General features: G+C 47.1%; 1 pseudogene; it reads right to left on the bottom strand.

Moving 5' to 3' along the window:
* Window positions 1-282: 282 nt before the first annotated feature.
* The window catches only part of LOC100467978, a 19624-nt pseudogene continuing 15011 nt past the window's right edge, over window positions 283-4895 (bottom strand).

Below are 4895 nucleotides of genomic sequence, written 5' to 3'. Positions count from 1 at the left end.
TTTAAAATGCATCTTAGAATGACAGTTTTAGAAATACAGAAGGGACTTTCGGGGCACCTGGGTGGCTCTGTCAGTTGGGCGTCCGACTCTTGGTTTCAGCTCAGGTCGTGATCTTGAGGTGGTGGGATGGAGCCCCGCACCGGGCTTGCAGTCAGTGGGGAGTCTCTCCCTCTCCCTCTTCCCCTCCCCTCCATCTCTTGCTCTCTAAAATAAAGAAATAAAATCTTTAAAAAAAGAAATAGAGAAGAGATCTTTAAAGATCCCGTAATTTGATACCACAAATTATCCAGCATGTTTGCTATGAATGATTTCTCCTCCTTTGATTTCAATTTGCTCTTATAGTGGCTTGAGGTCTCAGCAGCATTGAGCTCCACATTTGGTGGAACCCCAGGCAGGACAAGCATGGAAACATCCTACACGGTCTTCATCGAGGCAGTCACCAAGTCCATTCCACTGAAAATCAGGAGACCCTGGTGATCACAGACCTTACTCTTGGCTGGTATCGCTTACTTCTCAGAACCAGCTGTTGCCTTTTTTGTGAGCTGCTTTTTCCAGTTTCTGGAGCAAATTCAGTTTGCTTTCGTGGGTTTGCAAATTGTAATGACCCCAAAGCTTTAGCAGTTCTTCCATCTGAATCAGGTTTTCTTCTCTGCTATTCTTAGAATCCACACTGCCATTGATTATCTGTGTGCATTTTAGACAAAGTTTCCAGCCAAGTACAAGCTGTCTTCCAAATTTTGCACTCAGAAAAGGGGCATCATCTAAGTCAATTACATGCAATTTTTTTTGGCTCGTTTTCTGTGTATGTTGAATGAGTCACAAACATGACTTCTGCAAATCCTCAAATCTGCCAATGTACTGGGTTTCCTGTCTTGCTCAGGAAAGTCTTCCTTTTCTCCTTTAAACTTACAGCCTGAAAACTTATTATAAGACAGTGATAAATAAAACAATATAAGCGATGTAAGTTCAATATTTTCTTTATTTTACAGTTAATTCCTATGAACATGTTTTCATGGTCAGGTGCCTGGGCATGTCTTTAAGTCCGGGCCCCACGACTGTGGACTTTGGGCAGATTACTTATCTTCCCTGGCTCTCAGTTTCCTCATTATTAAAATGAGGGTATTATAACTGGAAGCTTGTACCTCTTAATCGTCTTCACCTATTTTTGCACAAACTTCCAGTCATAAAATAAATAAGTGACAGAGATGAAAAAGTATGGCATAGGGGATACAGTTAATAATACTGTAATAATGGTGCAGGGAGACAGATGGTGAGTAACTTACCTTGGTGCGGATTGTGTAAGGTATAGAATTATCGAGTCACTATGTTGTGCTCCTGAAACTAATATAACATTGTATGTCAACTACACTTCAATAATAAATTTTTTTAATTTATAAACTTTTAATTAAAAAACTCAGAAAAGTTTTTAAGATGTATTTATTTGAGAGAGAGAAAGAGCGTGCAGGGGTGGGAAGGGGGGTAAGTGAAGGGGGAGAGGAAGGGGCAGAGAGAGAAGGAGAGGGAGAGAGCAGACTCCCTGCGGAGCACAGAGCCCAAGGCAGGGCTCGATCTCACAACCCTGAGATCATGACCTGAGCCGAAATCAAGAGTCGGACACTTAACCAACTGAGCCAGCCAGGTGCCCCAGAACAATTTTTTTTTTTAATGAGGATATTAATTGTACCTAACTCAGGGAGGTTTTGTGAGGCTACAATGTATGAGTTAATGCGTAAAAGCTCTTAGCCCAAAGCCTGGCACATAGCAAATACTCAGCAAATAGCTATCATATTATTATTAGTGATACGAACAATCTACATTACACATCTGTTTGTTTTGTTGGTTTCCCCCTCATTGATCCCTGGGAATCGTGCTACATACACACAAGCAAAATCTCACTCTACAGGGGTGTGTTGTGAACACTCTCTGAAACCAGTTCCCACTACCATGTCAGGTGTCTGCTCAGGGAACACAGTAGAGATGAGGGGAGCCAAGCGTTCACAGGGGAGCTGGGCCAGCCCGGTTTCATCACGCCAGCTGCCTGGGAAATGCATTCAGACGTGTGCCCCGCGACTCCGCCGTCATTGCACAAGACACCAGGAACACACCCTCGGGGAGACACACGTAGTCACAAAGCAGGTATAGTGTGTCTGCCGGGGCCCCCCACCCCAAACCAGAGGGCAGTGAGAGGTGACAGACACAAAGATGAGACTCAGAGGGCACGTGACAGCCTCATTCCTGAGGGACTCGGCAGGCCCTCCTCACTTGGCCCCCTCTCCTCCAGCAGGCCCCAGGGGCACCTGCCCCAGAGGGGACAGCTGGGGGAGGCTCGCAGCCCTAACTGTTAGAAATGGCTCCTTAGCCAGCACTTGGAGTCATCCTTCCAGACTGGACACTGATTTGCTGTACCCTTTCTTCTGCTCCTAGCTCTGCCATCTGAGAGAAATAGCAGCAGGAGGCGAATGCCCACTCCTGGAGCCCCTGAGGAGCCCAGGAGCATGTGTGGCTTATACACACGCAGTTTATGTCATTAAACGTTCCTAAAGGGATTCACACTCGGGGCATGATTTAGCTCCACTTAAAGATCTGCAGTGACTGGCTCAGCCTTGCCCCTCTCCCTGCCTAGATTTCTCTCTCTGCTAGTTTTCATCCTTTCCTACACACCAGCCGCTGCCCAGGCACAGCCTTCAACCCTTCTACCACCGTAGCCTGACAGGTGACACTTCAGTGAGCGGACAGAGCAACCAGTTTTATTCTGACAGAATTTGAATATGAGCCATTGCCCCCCGCACTGCGCTGAGATATCGCTGTTCAAAAGTAAGATTGCAGAGACTGTAATTGTGAGGGGGAAATGATTATAATCTAACATCAGGAAAGATGACTGACTGTAAGAGGAAAAAAGAAGACCATAAGGAAAAATGTTAAAAATTAGGGCTTTTCGGGGGCCTGGGTGGCTCAGTCGTTAAGCGTCTGCCTTCGGCTCAGGGCGTGATCCCAGGGTCCTGGGATCGAGCCCCGCATCGGGCCCTGCTCCACTGGGAGCCTGCTTCTTCCTCTCCCACTTCCCCTGCTTGTGTTCCCTCTCACTGGCTGTCTCTCTGTCTGTCAAAAAATAAGATCTTTAAAAAAAAATTAGGGCTTTTTCTGTAGTGAAGTTTATTCCTAGATATTTTATTGATTTTGGTGCAACAATTATAAATGGGATTTTGTTTTGTTTTTTAGAGAGAGAGAATGTGTGCGTTGGGGCAGGGATGCAGGGGCAGAGGGAGAGAGAGAATGTCAGGCCGACTCCATGCTGAGCACAGAGCCCAGTGTGGGGCTTGGTCTCACGACCCTGAGAGCATGACCTGAGCCAAAACCCAGCGTCCCACGCTTAACCAGCTGAGCCACCCAGGTACCCCGGGACTGTTTTCTTAGTTTCACGTTCTTAATTTTTGTATAGCAGGATTATGACTTTCATTTTCTTCTTTATGCTTTTCTGCATCGATAATGTGCTTTTTGATCTCGTTTGCTTGTTTCTCACCTAGACCAGAACTCAGCTTCTGTCCCTCAAAAGCCCCTGCTCCTGGCTCCATCTCCCTGTGTCTTCACCCCACTCCCCCTGCACTCCTTTAAAGATTTTATTTTTATTTATTCGACAGAGACAGAGACAGCCAGTAAGAGAGGGAACACAAGCAGGGGGAGTGGGAGAGGAAGAAGCAGGCTCATAGCGGAGGAGCCTGATGTGGGGCTTGATCCCATAACGCTGGGATCACGCCCTGAGCCAAAGGCAGACGCTTAACCGCTGTGCCACCCAGGCGCCCCTCCCCCTGCACTCCTAACCCCAAATGCCTCTCTCTCCAGACCCTGCCGCCCGCTGTGTATTCCTATAACGCACGCGTGCAGGAAACAAAGGGACTTTTTTTTTTAGTTTTTTAAATCGTGTTTCAGGCTTCTCTTGAGAAATCGGAAGACCTCTCATCCTGCTCCAGGATTCCACCAACCATGTGGTGCCACCTGTGGTCATTCCGTGCCCAGCTCCCATTCCCCGTACAGCCTATTGTCCCTGCAGCCTGGAAGCTGAGTGTTAGGTAGTTTATTTTTCAGGATAGAACTGTTTTTCTTTTCCATCCCCACAAGAAAAATGAACAGTCAACCAAGAGGTCCGTCTGCATCAGGACAAATTCTAGAGAGCACTTTTCTTCATAAAATGAAGGCTATTCCTACATGTTTATTATGCAAACACAAATCTGTTTCATTCATTTACATCACCTGCCTGACCTCTGACCTAGAGGATGGCCAAGATGCCTTCCCAGCCTGGGTGCTCCTGACTTCTGGATGTGCTGGGCACTCTCTGGCTTAAGATAAGAATGAAAAAGAAGCTCCCTGACCCATGTGCCAGCTCCTGACCCTCGTCTTCTCCCTCAGGCCAGTCTGCAGGCTCGACCTTGGGAAACTCAGAGAAACAAATGGCACCTCCTGTGACCCCATGACTCCAAGCCAGGAAAGAGCCATCCCACTTGCACTGGGCTACAGCCCACCTGCACAGTACTTTGGGCTCCTAATAACTGAAGACCCAACTAAAAGTGACCTTAACGAAGTCAGAAACAGCCTCACTGGGCATAGAGGTGAACAAATCACACCACAGCAGCAAGAAAGAAGGGGGGCTAACTGGTAGGCAGTTGACTCATGGAGTTTTCCGCATTATCTACACACACTTCAGGGCCCACCTCAATTCATCTGCCTGTGAAACCCCACCCCAGAGAGTCCCCCAACTCCTTCGAACCAGGAGGGTTGATAGCCTGGATATCTTCTTTGTAACTGATAACTCAGAGTCTTGTGGCATTTCTTGAATATGTTTGGCACAGAGACAAGTCAATTCTCACAGAACATCAGAATGAATGAATGAATGAATGAAT

This window comes from Ailuropoda melanoleuca, chromosome 4 (assembly GCF_002007445.2).
Source record: "Ailuropoda melanoleuca isolate Jingjing chromosome 4, ASM200744v2, whole genome shotgun sequence".
Lineage (NCBI taxonomy): Eukaryota > Metazoa > Chordata > Mammalia > Carnivora > Ursidae > Ailuropoda > Ailuropoda melanoleuca.
Note: the sequence above shows the minus strand (reverse complement) of the source record. Positions and strands in the feature narration are given on the sequence as shown.